Here is a 17,284-nt window from a genome sequence, read left to right on the forward strand (position 1 = left end):
CAGATTGGACCCACCCCTTCCTCAGGCCCTGTCCTTCCCTCCTTCCTTCCCCTTGAGGGCCTTACTGTTTACACTCTGTACATAGTTCATTGTGCCTGTGCCCTTCACTTCTTGCTGGGAATTCAAGCTGTCAATTGGGGAGAGCTTTATTTGTCATTTTGAAACGTATTTATTGGTAAGAGTACTTATATTTTGTCCATACTGTGCCAACTGTCCCTACTTAGCCTATAATACATAAAGATCCTTTTTTTTTCCTAAAATTCTTATAAATCCTTAAACCCACTGTAGGAGAGACTGGGTCTACATTCACCTTTCAATTTTAACTTAACAGTCTTATAAATGGATGGCTTACTGTTTTGGGGGTCTTTGAGCACATCAAAGGACTTGGGAGTTTTGATGGCTTTGTAATGTGTATGAATTATGTTGAGAACTACACACACACACGCGCGCGCACACACACACACACACACACACACACACACACACACACACACATTTATTAGCCTCCCCAGAAGCATCTCTAATGCTCAGTAACCACTTTGAGAAAGGTGGCTTCTGGTTAAGTGGGTGAAATATGCCATGAAAAGATAGGCCCAAATAGGCAGGATATTGAGATAATCCTAGGAGCTATGTTTTCTAGCATTGAGTAAACTCTCCTCTTTCCAAGGATTATAGGTTATTTAGTCTTCAGGTAGATTAATAGCACCCACACATGTCCAACCAGCCTAGGAGACATAACTATGGTCAGTGGGTCCTTGGAAGAAAAGCTTCTGAAAAAAACACTCTGAGGTGTCTGAATTATTCTGAAACTGGAAGAGCCAGTTGCTGGGGCCAGCACGAAGCAGTATCAGGGAGGTAAACAGAAAAGTCACAATAACAAGGTTCAAAAAAGGCAGCTAACCTGGGTGTACCGAGTTCAAGCCTGTAATCCTAGAAAGTCAGGAGGCTGAGATCTACGGATCAAGGTTTGAAGCCAGCTCAGTTAACCAGAAGCTAGACGTAGAGCTGTGGCTTCAGTGATAATGTGCCTGCCTTAAGCATAAAATCTAAAAAGCAAGAATGCCAGACCCTGAGTTCAAGTCCTAACACAGCCTGTGCACACATATGCTATTTATTCCACAGGGAGAATTTCTAAAAGGGAATTTTTATAGCTTTCCCCAGCCCTCCAGGCAAAATAAAACAGTTTAGAGGAAGTGCAATCTAAGGATGGGATACATTGTCTTCTCCCAGAGGTAGAAAGGATCCAGCTATGAAATCAGTGACCACTTGGCCTCCTAGACAGAGGTAAGTCAGACCTGTTTCAATAGCAGGCTTGGGTTTGAAGAAGGCTCTGAGCAAGATGCAAGGTGGCTTTCCCATGCCAGAGAATTTGAGTCCAAAGGAAGTTCACTGTGAAGCCAAGAGAAAAAGATGAGAGAAGGGGTCCTTCATCCGGAGAACACGGGGGTCCTCAGTGCCCAGTAGAAGTGGAAGCATGAGGTGCTGACAGCTTTACACCAGGCATTCATAATCAGCAAAACACATCGCAGTTTCAAGCCACAGTCCTATCTCTGTGGCACATACCCTGCACACAGCTGCCTCCTTCTGTATCCTCATATCAAGTACTGACCCAACAGAAGGTGTGGGGGTTACAGAGCCCACCTCCCTGAGAAGCCATGCTATAGCAGGGTAATCCAGAGACTTTGCTCTCCTAACTAATAAAGCACAGAGGCTAACCTTGCTCTTGGGCTATGATGGGGATGGGGGTGGGTGATAATCACCCAACGGTTGCAAGGATGAATGCAAGGAACCATAATAGTATTTCCAGACCAAAGAAGTTATTTGCGAGTTTTGGGAACACTTGGAAGAGGTGAATTCACTGCGCCATTTCCTGGGTCCTTAGCTTCACTCACTATTCTGCTTAGAGTGTCCTCAGGGTACCTCTAAAAAACTAGAGGGGGCCCGGGAGTTTGGCCTAGCGGTTAAAGTGCTTGACTAGCATGCACAAGGACCCGGGTTCGATTCCTCGGTATCCCACATACACAACCAAGCCGGAAGAGTGGCAGAGACGAGACTGCGACGGCGACAGAGAGCGAAGGAGGCGAGCTGAGCTGAAGTGAACAGAGCCCAACCGAGTGGTGGCCGGAGCGAGCGGGGCCGGAGCGAGCAGGACCGGAGCGAGCAGGACCGGAGCGTGTGGGAGCGAGCCGAGCCAGAGCCAGCGAGGCCGGAGCGAGCGGGGCCAGAGCGAGCGGGGCCAGAGCGAGAAGGGGCCAGAGCCAGGAGCAAGAGAGAGCTGGCCGGGCCGGAGCGAGCGGGGCCAGAGCAAGCCAGGGCCGGAGCGAGCCAGGAGCGTGCGGGAGCGACCCGGGCCGGAGCGAGCGGGGCCAGAGCAAGCCAGGAGCAGGGCCGGGAGCGACCCGGGCCGGAGCAAGCGGGGCCAGAGCGAGCGGGGCCTGAGCTAGAAAGAGGGCCTAGCCGGGCCGGAGCGAGCAGGGCCGGAGCGAGCGGGGCCAGAAAGAGAAAAGGGCCAAAAAAAAAACAAAACAAACTAGGGGCCATGATGTTCAGGGAGCAGGAATTCCCTTACAAGTTCTTCAAGAGATGGATGAGGTCAGAAAGCATCTGTGAGTGGGGAAGGAATGGTCTTGTGAGATATGACAGGGACAGAACAAGTTTCCAAGGTCCCTGGCAGTTGTCCAAAGACGCCTCCCTATCCTTAGAAAGCCTCATTCCTGCTCCCCAATGAAGGAACTCAGCTGTAGTCAGGCCAAGCCCCCCTCTCACCACCCACCTTGCTTCCCACACCCTTCCCAAGGCAGGCCTAGGACTGTCTTTGCAAGTCACCAAAGGCCCTCATTTACCAGCTCTGCCCTGTGTCTCTACTTCAGTCCAGGCAGTCATCCCTGCTTCCTGAGCTGTTTCTTTACTGCCTCTGAGCCACACTTCAGGGTCTCTTCTCCCCTGCTAAACTCTCTTCTCTCCCCTCCTCCCTTCCCCCATTCTAAAACACCCTGCCTGTTAATGTTCCCCAGCGCTTTAGTCCTCAACTCTCCACAGAATCTAATCCACTCCACATCATTTCAATGACCACTTGTCTATAAATGATTCTCAAGTGTCTGTCTCTAGCTCATGTGACCTCAGACACACCAAATACAAGCCCCAGCGCTGGCCTTGCCTTCTCCATTTCCCAACTTCCAGCATCTTCTCATCCTCCCTCAACCTCCTTCACAAGCTCCTCTGCCTGAACAGCATGCACCTTCCCCACTGCTCTTGTCTGGCCATCCTTGCTAGAAGCACTAGCAGCGTCCGCAGTGTAGATGAAGTGTGTCCCCCACAGAACACCTAGGTCCTGCACTTCTTTGGGACCCCAGCATTGGTGTCCTCTACTCCAAGTGGAGCCACACTCCCTCTACCAGCTCCTCACTGCCACCAATAGTCACCATTCCATTCCTGGTGCCGACAGGTCCTGGTGAAAGATCTGAGACTTCCATTGCCCTCCCCTCTGCCAGCTCTGACTCTGGAGCTGACCCCATCCTATTCTCATCCTGTTATATCCCTAGGGACTACATGGTCACCATCCACTTGGAAAGAATTTCCTCTTTTCATTTCTATTTTTTTTCCTTCCTTCTTGTGGCTTGAGGGAAACACAACAAAACCAGATGCTTATAAAGGCTAAACCAGTCTCGTAGCCATTCTGCTTAGAAGAAATCCCTGGGGAGCCAGCTGGACCTAGGTGGCATGGGAGTGTGAGTGAGGGTGGAAGGCCCTCAGGAAGAGGACTTGATGCTACTCACCTGAAGTCTGGATTGACCTGTCTTCCCTTCCTCCATCCCTTTTTGTGGGGAGCAGGGAAACAAAGAGATTATTGACCTCAATTTCCATTCTAAAATTGTTCTACACTTGGGAGGAACTAAGGGGAAACTAAACAATGCCTTTGGAATCTAGAAGAAATCCAGAAAATGGGGCCACAAAAGATTGATCAGAACCAGGAGCCAGAGGGAAGGCTGTACCAGAAATAATTGCAGGCATCTCAGCTGCAACCTATGAGTCAGTCATGTTGTGTTCACTTCTCTTTTTTTTTTTTTTGGCCAGTCCTGGGGCTTGAACTCAGGGCCTGAGCACTGTCCTCGGGATTTCTCAAGGTTAGAGCTCTACCACCTGAGCCACAGCACCACTTCCAGGTTTTTCTATGTATGTGGTACTGAAGAATCAAACCTAGTCTTCGTGCATGAGGCAAGCACAGTATCACTAGGCCAAACTCCTCGTCCTGTGTTCACTTATTTCGATCTTATGAGGAACCAGAGAATGAATTTCAGTTCCTCTTCCTGAGTGAGGGAATCCAAATGGTCCCATTCATCATTTGAGCCAAGCCGCAGAGGGCAGCCTACAAATTAACTAGTATGGGATCCAGTTTAACAGCAAGAACCAATAAAAGGGAATAGAATAATGATGTGCAAGAAAATAACTTTTCTGGGCATCAGAGTGCAAGGAGCAAATCTCTTAGAGAAGACTGACATATGTCAGATGACTGACATCTCCAATACAAATGGATTGCCCATACAACTAGCAAAAGGTCTCTCTCATCAAGCTAGGAGTCCCCGGGAATTCGATTTTTCGTGTAACAAATTACAAGGTAAATGGATTGCTGGAATTTCCAGGCTCTTTCTCTCTGCGTCATGACTTTTGCTCTGTAGGCTGTTGTCATTTTTGCAGCAAGATTACTGGCTCCATATACCATGCTGTTTTTCAAGACTAAGAAAGGAGAATGGTTTGCACAATAGCACCAGCCCCTTGTCACTGAGTTAACAAAAGCTTTCCTAGAACCATCCCTCCATCTGTACACCTCTACTTAAGGTCCTATTGGCCAGAACTGGGTCACATGACCACCTTACATGAGAGACTGGAAGAGCAGCCCAAATTAGCCCACCACACCTGATTTGGTATAGTCCACAGATGGTAATAATCTAATAAAAGTCAAAAGAACAGTATTTTCTGACATGGAAAAATTCTGTGAAAATAACTGCATAATAAGCTTCCATTTTGCCTCTTGGCCTACAGAACCTAAATTTTGCTATTTTTCTTTCCTATACAGGACAAGTCTGTCAGCCTTGGTTTTAGTACAAGCATTGTCAGTTGACTCTTGTTAACATACCGCTTTCCTGAATCTAAAATCAGAATTCTAGCATCAAGAAGTCTTAGAGACTAGATTTCAGGGAGGAAGCTCTCAGTATGTCATTAGTACTTTTCAAAAGTGTACCCAGTTGTTTCGTCTGCAAACAGCATAACCTAAGAGTGTTACCTCTCACCAGGCTTTGGCACAAGCCTCAGTTATTCTGGAAGCCCTCTGGCTCAAGGAGATCTTACCAGATGGACCAAATGTTTTGGATTTTGAAAGAGAAAGAGACACCAGGAAATATCTGGCCAGCTATATCCCAGAGCAGTATCACAACTATAGAAAATGGGTCTATAGACAAATCTCATATAAGTTGACACAAAACAGGCTAAGTCACTTAGAAGTGAAGCTGGTAAGCCCACGACCAACATGCTCCTTTTTTTTTTTTTTTTTCAGTCATGGGGCTTGAACTCTGGGCCTGGGCGTTGTCCCTGAGCTCTTCAGTTCAACGCTGCCACCTACCCCTTGAGCTTAGCCCCACTTCCCATTTTTCTTATGGTTAATTGGAGATAAGAGTCTCATGTTCTTTAGTGCCAGGGCTGGCTTTGAACCATGATCCTCTGATCTCAGCCTCCTGAGTAGCTAGCTGTAAGCCACTGTACCTGGCCAACATGCTCAATTTTATTTTTATTTTGTGCCAATGCTGAGACTTGAAGTCAGGGCCTGAGTACTGTCCTTGGGCTTTTATTTTGCTCAAACTTAGTACTCTACTACTGCAATCACAGCTCTATTTCTGGCTTTTGTTGGTTAATTGGAAATAACAGTTTCTTGGACTTTCCTGCCCAGGCTGACTTTGAACCACATTCATTAGCTTTCAGTCTCCTGAGTAGCCAGAATTAAAAGCATGAGCTACCAGCACCCATTCAACCAATATGCTATTTTTTTATTTTAAATTAATTTTAATATCCTCAAGACAGTAAACAAACTTGACAAGAAGTCTGTAATCCTAGCTACTCAGGAGGTTGAGATCTGAGGATTATGGTTAGAAGTCCGCCTGGGCAGGAAAGCTTCTGACACTCTTAGCTCCAATTAAGCTCAAATAATGTCTGGAAGTAGAGCTGTAGCACAAGTGGCCAAGCACTATCCTTGAGCAAATAGAAACTCTGAGTTCAAGCCCCAGGACAAGTACCAAAAAATAAAAGAAAGAAAAGAAAGTCACTCAGCTCAGAAGCATGGACAGAACCCTGGACCAGAGTCCCACCAGCTCTGTTTCTATCTCTCCATCCTCCTATGTAATTGGCTCATGGGTCATTTCTGGCCTTTCTGTCTTACACTATGCCTTTACAATCACTTTGCTTGTCTCTAACCCCCACCTTCTGGAGCCTTGTGGTCAACCTAATGGACAAGAATGCATTAAATGCCTGGGCATTTACAGATTAGGTACTTGCTGTCCCTCCAGCCCCAACTAAGACCCAGATATGCACACACAGATGGGACATAGGTACTTCTTAAAACTCTTTACCCTCCCGCTGATAATGAAAGCCAAAAGAGATCAAAGAACGAGGCACACATTCTATAACATTACCAAACACCTATCATATCCTTCATAGATAGGGATTCATCAGTACACATGAGGAAAAAAAAACCCTGCCTTCATGAGACATATTGGAATGGTAAATAATTATCAAGCAAAACACAGTTTACAGCAGGCCAGGAATTGATAAGCCAAAGTCATCCAACAGGAAACTCTGGAGGAAGGAAAATCACACGTTTCCACTAGAAGCCATAGCGCTATGGCAATATGAGAGAAGATGCCTGAAGAGACCGAAGTAGTGAGCCGTGAAAGTCCCGAGGGAGAAGCATTCATTCCAGGCAGACGGAACAGCAGGTGCCAGTTTACTCAGGACATGATCAAAGATCAGCAAGGAAGACAGTTACTGTGGCAAATGCAGCCCAGAGATGAGGGTAGCTTTAGCAGGGTGCTAGAGGGAAGGTGCTGAGCGCAGGTAGATTCTGGAACAGTTCCCTAGATGAAGCTAGCATGCCACGTTCCACGTTCCTCCTCAGCCTACCCTTCCCAAACTACCATCTAGATCTGCCTGACTTAGTAGGAATCGTTTACATCTCAGGGGAGACTTTTTTAAATCAAAGACAGACATTGAAAAGTTCTTTACAAGACTCTTCTCAGCTAGGTGCTGGTGGCTCATGCTTGTACTTCTAGCTACTCAGGAGGCTGAGATCTAAGAAGCACAGTTTGATGACAGCCCAGGCAGGAATGTCTATGAGACTTATCTCAAATTAACCACAAATTGGGGAGGGGGGGTGGAAGTAGAGCTGTGGCTCAAGTTGTAGAATGCTAGCCTTGAGCAAAAAAGTTCAGGGATAGTGCTCAGGCCCTGAGTTCAAGGCTCAGGAAAAAAAAAAAAGTCTTAAAATATCAATAAAGACCTAAGTGAGGATAACATTTCAAAACAGAACTGAAAAACATTTGCACACAGTAAGGATTTCAGAGCCAAGAAAATGGGGTGAAAAGATTTGGAGGCCCTTTACAGAGCTTACCCTTTGTATCAAAGACATCACTGGCCCAGGGTTAACAAGGAAAAGACCTGAAGTCTCACCACCACTCACCGGCTCCCCTCCCCACTTCTAGGAGTCTACTAGTCGTCCAACCTCCAACCACCACTCCACTGCCCATAAACTGCTTGCTGAGTGGACTAAGTCATGATCTCCTACCCTCCCAACCCCAAGACTTCATGCCCACTGCACTCTCCAGGTTTGAATTTGCAGTTCGAAAGGAAGATTCAAGTCTGACACTGTAGTTTTGAAACCGTTTGATCTAATGGGAGAGTGGCCAGCGGCTATGAATTTAACCAAGAATTCGTCAGCGAGGGTACAAGGTCATTCCTGAACCTAGTAGAAAAGAATCAAAAGAATGTCCCCTAGCTTCTGTTTCTACATTTCTTTGTCGATGATATGCACTTTCTAGGGCCCCAAGCCTTTGACCCCTTCCTCCTTTGCTGGGACTGGGCTACACTTGTTCCCAAATATCTTTCTTGAACTGGATGACTCTCCTAAAGAAATGTGTTTGTCAGTTATTAACACACTAATGCCTCAAAACAAGCCAACCCTAAATTTATAGTTTGCAATAGCAATCCCAGAGACTAAAGCCAAACAAGGATGTTATGAGAAAAATTAGGAAACACTGACATCCCTATCTTGCTGAAGAGTTTATGTGTTGGTGAACCCGGGTGGGAAAGCTGATTTACCTTCTTACCCCTAATCAGAGTGATTTTATGATCCATCCATTCCATTCCACATGCTAAGGTCACATGTGCACCATGAGGTAGTCATGTTTTCAACATGGCTACAAAGGAGAAGTAATCCAAATATCCAATAAAAATAGAGTAGATAGTACTGGTGATAATGCTTTCCAAGCATGGGCAAAGCCCTGGGTTTAAGCAAGGCTAAAAGAAAACAAAACCAAAAAAAAAAAAAAAAAGATTGTGTAAGAAAAAATATGTGTACGATGCATGAACTCCAACCACACACATGGATAAAATCTCATGCTTCATAAAAGAAGCCAAGCTCAGAAAAATACGTTCTCTATGGTTCTAATTATAGAAAGTTCCAGACCAGCAAGCAAATAAAAAACAATAGTATAAGAAGCCAAGTCCTTTGGGAAGGAGGGAGGAATTTGTGTTTGGAAAGTGCTATGATTTGAGTGTCTCCCAAAAGTTTGTGCTAATTCGTCTTAATTTGTCAATGTAAAAGTGTTTGGAGGTGAGTGGAGACTAGGTGTTGGGATTCAGGACATAGCCTTCATGAATGTTTGGTTAGTTTTTTGTTGTTTGGGGAGATGAGGGGTGTGTGTGTGTGTGTGTGTGTGTGTGTGTGTGTGTGTACTGTTAGCTGCTACTAGTACTAGGGCTGAGGTGCTATCCCTTAGCTTGAGCCACAGCTTTCCTTCTCTCAGTGATTGAGATAAGAATGTCATAGATTTTTCTGTCCCAGCTGGCTTTGAACCACGATTCTCAGAGCTCAATCTCCTGAGTAGCTATGATTACAGGCATGAGTCACCGTTGCCTAGCTGAGAGCAGGTTTTTATAAAGCATGTCCTCACTCCCAGGCCTCGTGGTCTCCCTCTTTTACATATATCCACTTGCAATCGCTTTCCACTAACCTTGAGCCAACACAATGCCTACATCAGAAGCTGAGCAGATGCTGGCATTTGATTTTGACCTTCTGAACCTCTAGAACAATAAGCCCAAAGAAACCTCTATGCTTTAGACACCACCCAGCCTTTGGGCTGGGCGAAAGTTAACTTAAGACAGGATGGTTCATGAGAGGAATTTGGCTAGTGCTGGCAATGTTTTCTTTCTTTGATTGGTGGTACAAATGTTGCATTCTAATAATTTAATCATCATACATGTGTGTTTTGAATACTTTAGGTGTGAAGCAGGCTTACTAAGTACTGGTTGGCCATTCTTTGAGACCCATGAGGCTGCACAGCCTTGTAGACAACAAGATACAGGAAGCGGGTTTATTGCTTACTGTTAGGCACCAAGAAGCTCAAGAGCCTCAATTCCCAAAGCTGGTGTCCACAGCTAGGGAAGCTTGTCCACGCTCCAGCTGTGCCATGCTAAGAGACTGTAGAGAGTAGCAGCCTCACCTGGTATGTTTTGGTTTTGTTTTCCATTTTTGTTTCGTTTTGTTGCCTTGAAGAGCAGACATCTTTTTTCCAAAGGGCTGAGAACAGGGCTCAGACTCTGACCTTGACCTTCTGATCTCAGGACACTGCATTTCCAGCACATTCAACCCTTGTTTTGAGGATCCAATCAAGAAAGGGAGGGGACAACTGGCTCAGTCAGAGTCACTCAGTGTACTGTCCTAGTCTCTGCCAGTAGTACTTCTGTATTAAGAATTGGGAAAGGGGAGGAATAAATCATCATACAAGAAGAAGAATTGAGCGGGGGAGGATAAAAGAGGCTCGAAGGGGACGTGAGTACGTGTTATATGCATGCATGAATATATCACATTAAACCCTCTATTTTGTCCAATTAATAGGTGCTAATAAAAAAAGGAGCATAAAACACAATGGGCCCTAATCAAACCTCTCTTTGATGACTCAGAAGTGAATCCCCATGTCTTACACGCACAGCTAAGCTTTTTATTTTTATTGAATTATGGTATTATAATAATCTGATAGTAGAGAATCTGTACTCATAGATAACTATCAAAAGACAAGTTTAAAGAAATAGAAATGATGATAAATGTTCCATAATGTTATTCCTGGTGCAGGCCTAACCTATAAAATTGTTTTATCTGTTCATCTCACTGGCCCACAACCATCTTCCTTAAAGAGAGAGATGAAATGCTTTGCTAAGATCCCCACTAGGGCAATGTAAACTTCATTTTGTCAAAGTATTCCTATTCTACCAAAATGCCTATGTGGTTCTTCAAAAGAAGAAAACAAGGGCTGGGAGCATGGCCTAGAGGTCGAGTGCTTTCCTAGCATGCATGAAGTCCTGGGTTCAATTCCTTGGTACCACATACACAGAAAAAGCCAGAAGTAGTGCTGTGGCTCAAGTGGTAGAGCACTAGCCTTGAGAAAGCTGAAGGATAGTGCCCGGGCCCTGAGGTCAAGCCCTGGAATTGGGAAAGAAAGAAAGAAAGAAAGAAAGAAAGAAAGAAAGAAAGAAAGAAAGAAAGAAAGAAAGAAGGAAGGAAGGAAGGAAGGAAGGAAGGAAAGAAAAGAAAGAAAGGAGAAAAAAGAAGGAAGGAAGGAAGGAAAGAGAAAAAAGAAGGAAGGAAGGAAAGAAGGACAACAGATAGCTGAGATAGAAAACCTACTGGTCAGAGCAATAACTATGCAAGGTTAGAAGTAGAACAAACCTAGACCCAAGTTTATCTTGTAACCTTGGACTCCTCCAAGGTTAGTTCCCTCATCCTGCATGAGGAGACCAATTTGGTGCTCACCAAGTTCACCTCTTTGGTTCCCTGATCCCTAGAATGAAGGTCACTCTATTAGGAAAGGCCACAAGTAGGCCCCAGCTGGAATCACTGAATAAGGCAGGAAGGGGTGGAAGCTGATTCAAATAGAGCTCTGGACATGGCTCAGGGCTTCCCGGTCAGCTTCCAGTGTACAGCCATTGTGAGAGTCATAGGCCAAAATCTGACCTGACTGTGTAAGCAAATCATGGGAAACTCTTGTTTGAAATGCAAGTTCTGGCTTTCAGCAGCACTGGAGTGGGCTCTGGGGTTCTGAATCTTTTAACCAGCTCCCAGGTGAAGTCCATGCTCCCACCAGCATGTTTTAAAGACCAACTTTAAATGAAAGACCTTCTAAGCCCTGGAACACCCTCCAGGCTGCGCAGAAGACCTAACACCTACTTGCAAAGGAACAAAGGTGAGCAGCTCCCTGGAAGAGCTGGGAGTTCTAAGAGGGGAAGGCAACCAGAGTGGGGAGTAAGGAAGTGACTGGTCCCAGTTCTACAAAAGGCTGGAATCACAGCTGAGAGTCACCCTTAGCAGGGGCAGTCAACACAAAGAGGCCCTGGGGTATGCATGATTTATCAGGGGATCTTGTGGCTATAGATTCTATTCAGGGTAGAGGAGAAGCCTAAGAGTCTGCATTTATAACAAGTTTCAGGAAATGCTGATGGCCCCTGGTCTAAAGGTCTGAACAACTGGGGTACAGGCAAAAAGCAAAGATGTTTCATTGGGAATTTATGAGGTGTGCCACAAAATGGAAGAGGGGGAAGAGAAAGAAGAGGAGGAAGGGGGTGGGAGAAAGCATGGTGTTCACTGCAAAAAAAAAATGATAAGAGGTCATGTTTGTAGCCTCTATGGAGTTCCAGAATGGGGGATGGGAAGTTAATGCAATGGGAAGTAGACAGGGTCTGGCAACTGTCCCTGCAATGTCCCCGAACTTCAACTCCTGGAGTCCTGGCAGTTGTGGCCTGGTTCTGGCTTCCTTCCCACAGTGGTCCCAAGCATACTCCAGGGATCCTTTGTTACAAATGAGGGTTTCAGCCCCTGCCCCTACCCCAGCAATCTACTGTAGTAAGATTCTGATTGCACAGGACAGGTCTTGAGCCAAGAGAGAACAAAAATGACCTAGCATCAACTCCTACAGGAAAAATAGAAAGAAATTTTTAATGAACAAAAAATGAAGTACCTCATCTTAGAGACCAAGAGATGTCTTTTTACTGTTAAGGGGAAAAAAAAAACTTGATGAGAAGGAAAGGAAAGGACAGGGCGAAGGAGGGCAAACGTGACCAAACATTTTAGGTACTTATGTGAAAATTGAAGTGAAGCTTGCTTAGATTGCTTTGGAAAGGGGTAGCGGATAAAGGAGAGTAATGGAAGGGATGAATCTGAACAAGATATGGCTTAGGTATATACAGACATGTCCTATATAACTAATTGATACTAAGCCTTAAAATGTAGGAAAGACTTTTAAAAAGAAAAGGCAATGACACTGTAGAATGTTACACTCTGATTTTATCCATTTATTCAATATTAACTAAAGGGAGATTCTGTGACCAAATATGGTTTGGTTGTCACATCATTTGTTTACATTTTAAAATGCTAAGAATCAGGAGCACAAATTCTTCAATGCAGTGAGGGTTGTGGTCACATATGGCCAGCAGATGGCAGAAGAGGACCTTATTCGGCCCACCACATCCATGCTGAACATGGGGCCTCCAACCCCAGCCAGGAGAAGAAAGCTAAGCAATCAATCTCTCCACCATCCCTCCTTTCCCTCTCCCTTCTCTTCCCCTTCCCCCTTCCTTTTTCCTTCTCCTCTCTTCTCCTTTTTCCCTTCCTCCCTCCTGAGGACAGCAAGGATACAGAAAGAGCAAGTGTAGAAAATTCTACTGTGAACAATGGAAAGTGAGTGATGAGAAAGACAAGAGTACCTTGAAATGTGAATGGGACCTGGCACTTGTGGCTCCTAGCTACTCAGGAAGCTGACACCTAGAGCATTGCAGCCCAAAGCTAGCCCTTGAGCGGGAATGGGGGGTGGGGGTTGTGAGACAGTCTCTATAACCAGCAAGACGTTGGACTGGAGGAAAGGCTCAATTGGTAGGGCACAGCTGATATCTCAAAGTCCTGTGTTCAAGCCTTAGTGCCAACACACACGAAGGAAGGAAGGAAGGAAGGAAGGAAGGAAGGAAGGAAGGAAGGAAGGAAGGAAGAAAGGAAGGAAGGAGGGAGGGAGGGAGGGAAGGAAAGAAGGAAGGAAGGAAGGAGGGAAGGAAGGAGGGAAGGAAGGAAGAAAGAAAGAAAGAAAGAAAGAAAGAAAGAAAGAAAGAGAGAAAGAAAGAAAGAAAGAAAGAGAGAAAGAAAGAAAGAAAGAGAGAAAGAAAGAAAGAAGGAAGGAAGGAAAGAAAGAGAAAGAAACCAGGGAGGAATACCGGTGGCTCATACCTGTCATCCTAGCTACTCAGGAAGCTGCAATCTGAGGATCGTGGTTCAAAGCCAGACAGGGCAGAAAAGATTCTGTGAGACTCTCCAATAAACTACTCAAAAAAAAAAAGCGGGGGTGGGGGAGATAGAGAAGAAAAGAAAAGTGGAAGTGATGCAGTGGATCCAGAAGTAGAGCGTTAGCCTTGAATACAAAGAGGCTCAGAGACAGCACCCAAGCCCTGAGTTCAAGCCCAAGGACAGGAAACACACACACACACACACACACACACACACACACACACACACACACACACACAAGATGTGATGGCCTGGTCTTAGCAAGATCTTAGCAAGGCCTGATTGCCCTGCACCACGCAGGCATAGCTTCAATAAACAGCCCAGCCAGTTATTGTAAGGAAAACTTTGCTTCCTCAAACTCTACCGTTAAATTGGTCAGACCCATTAATTAGAGAGGCGATTTTCAAGAACAGAGCCAGCAGCCCCCTCACTTTGCACATCATGGTAATATCCTTGAACACATCCCAACAAGCCCTAACAGATCCACAGTAGCTGCTATTGTTTGGAATGGGAATAACCCTAAAATGTTCATGTGTTAAAAAGACAGACAGACAGACTGGCTGAAGGACAAATGGAAGCACAGACAGACAGATAGACAGACAGCTGGACAGAGGGACAGATAGATGGAAGGACAGAAGGACAGACAGAGAGATAACTGGATGGGCAGACACACGGATAGAAGGACAGACAGACAGACAGATAGACAGATAGACCAAAGGACAGACAAATGGACTGAAGGAGAGACAGACGAATGGACAAATGGACAGACAGATGAACAGACGGATGGTCAGATGGACAGAAGGAGGGACGGACAGATGTATGGATGGACAGACAGCTGGACAGATGGATGGATGGACAGATGGACATTTGGACAGATAGATGGACTGAAGGATGGACATTCTGAAGGACAGATGGATGGACAGAAAGACAGCGATATGGACAAATGGACAGATGGAAGGACAGACAGACCAAAGGATGGACAGACAGATGGACGGATAGACGGATAGACAGATGGATGATGAACAGATGGACGGACGGACGGACAGATGGACTGAAGGAGGGATGGACAGATGGACAGATGCAAGGACGGATGGATGAACAGATGGATGGACAGATAGACAGATGGTCAGAAAGACAGACAGACAGACAGAGACATAAGGACTGAGAGACAAATGGATGGACAGACGAATGGACAGATGGATGAATGGACAGACTATCGGGTGGACAGAGAGACGGGCAGACAGATGGATGGACAGACAGATGGAAGCTCAGACAGACAAATGAATGGAAGGATGACAGACTGATGGATGGGCAGAAAGACAGACAGACGGATGAATAGACGGACAGACAGATGGATGGACCAATCGACGGGCCGACAGACAGGCCTATGGACAAATGGAAGCACAAACAGATGGATAGACAGATGGACGGATGGACAGACAGACCAACGACAGACAGAAACACAGATGGACGGATGAACAGACAGACCAATCGACTGATGGATGGATGGACAGACAGATGAATGGACAAACAGACAGAGAGATGGACAGACAGAGTGGGACAGACAGACAGCAGGACAGATGAACAGACAAATGGATGGACGGACGGACGGACGGACAGACGGACGGAAGCATAGGCAGACAGATGGATAGACAGACTGATGGAGGGATGAACAGGCAGACATATGGATGGATAGACACAAATACACATAGACGGATGGATGGATGGAAGATGGATAGACAGACAGATGGACGGCAGAAAGATGGACAGAAGGACAGACAGACATACTGACAGATGGATGGATGGACGGGAGCACAGACAGATGGACAGGTGGATGGATGGAAGGACTAACAAATGGACAGACAGACAGACAGACAGATGGACGAAGAGACGGACTGGACAGAAGCACAGGGGGCAGATGGACAGACAGATGGACGGAAGGACAGATGAATGGACATATGGATGGGCAGACAGATGAACGGACCGACAGAAGCACAGGCAGATAGATGGACAGATGGACGAACGGACAAACAGACAAGTGGACAGATGGATGAACAGAAGGACATATGGACAAATGAATGGTCAGATGGACAGATGAACGAAATGATGGACAGATGGACGGAAGCAGGGACAAATGGACGGACAGACTGACATACAGATGGACAGATAGACAAACATATGGACAGACAGACAGATGGATAGATGGATGGATGGACAGACAGATGGACAGATAAATGGAAGCACAGATAGATGGAAAGACAGAAGAAAGGACGGATGGACAGAGAGACAGACATAAGGATAGACAGACGGACAGATGGATGGATGGACAGATAGAAGGACAGACAAACAGATGGACGGATGGACAGATAGCTGGACGGACGTCACACAGACAGATGGAGAAATGGACATATGAACAGACGGACAGATGAATGGACAGACAGATGAATGGACAGAAACACAGACAGATGGACAGAGGACGAAAGAAGGGATGTACAGATGGACGGACAGAAAGAGAGACAAAGGGACATAGGCACACACAGATGAACAGACAGAAGCAGGGATGGCACCACAGAGAGACAGACTGACAGACACTAGGACCAACAGACAGAACAGACAGACAGATGGACAGAAGGACAGACAGACACTAGGAGGGACAGACAGATGGATGGAAGGACACATGGACAGACGGAAGGACAAATGGACAGACAGAAGGACAGAGGGACAGTGTCCGGCAGACTGATGGACAGACCAACAGATGGATGGATAGACAGATGGACAGATAGACAGATGGACTGTGGGTTTGAAACTATTTCATCTGTTTTGAATGTCTAAACCTGTTTAAACTGATTTGAACCAGTATGATCCAGTCTGACCCAGTGTAAACTGGTCTGAACTAGTATGAATCAGTTTCATCTGGTTTGAATGGTCTAAACCATTTTGATCCAGTTAGATCCGGTTTGAAGTGGTCTGAACCTGTTTGAACTAGTTTGTATGGTTTGATCCATTTTAATGAAGCGTTTTGAATGGTTTAAACTGTACTGACCCGGTTTGATACCATTTAATCCAGTTTGAACCAGTGTAAACCAATTTAATCCGGTTTTAACTGGTTTCAACTGCTTAGATCCAGGTGAAGATGTCTAAGCTGTTTTGAATCAGTTTGAAGCAGTCTAAACTGTTTTGAACTGGTTTGATCCAGTTTACGCTGGTCTGTACTGGCTTGAAATGGTTTCATCCTGTTTGAACCAGTCTAAACCGGTTTGATGCAGTTTAAACCTGTCTGAATCGGTTTGAATCAGTTTCATCCAGTTTGAGCCCGTCTAAGCCAGTCTGAACCATTTTGAGCCAGTTAGAACTGGTTTGAAGCGGTCTAAACAGGTGTGAAGCGGTTTCATCCAGTCTGAACTGGTTTGATCTGTCCTAGATAGGTTTGAACCGGTTTGATGTTTTGGATTTGATCCAGTTTGAACCTATTTGAGCCAATCTAATCTAATCAACTTTGAACTGGTTTGGTCCAGTCTCAACAAGATTGATCTGCTTGGTTTGATCTGGTTTGAACCGGTTTGATCCTGTTTGAATCAGTTTGAATCAGTTTGTTCCAGTTTGAACCAGTCTAAACCGGTTTGAACAGGTTTCAATCAGTCTAAGCCGGGCTGGTCCGATTTGAAACGATTTGGTCCAGTCTAAACTGGTTTGACCCAG

This window comes from Megascapheus bottae, chromosome 18, assembly GCF_031878675.1.
Source record: "Megascapheus bottae isolate mThoBot1 chromosome 18, mThoBot2.hap1, whole genome shotgun sequence".
In the NCBI taxonomy this organism is placed as follows: Eukaryota; Metazoa; Chordata; class Mammalia; order Rodentia; family Geomyidae; genus Megascapheus; species Megascapheus bottae.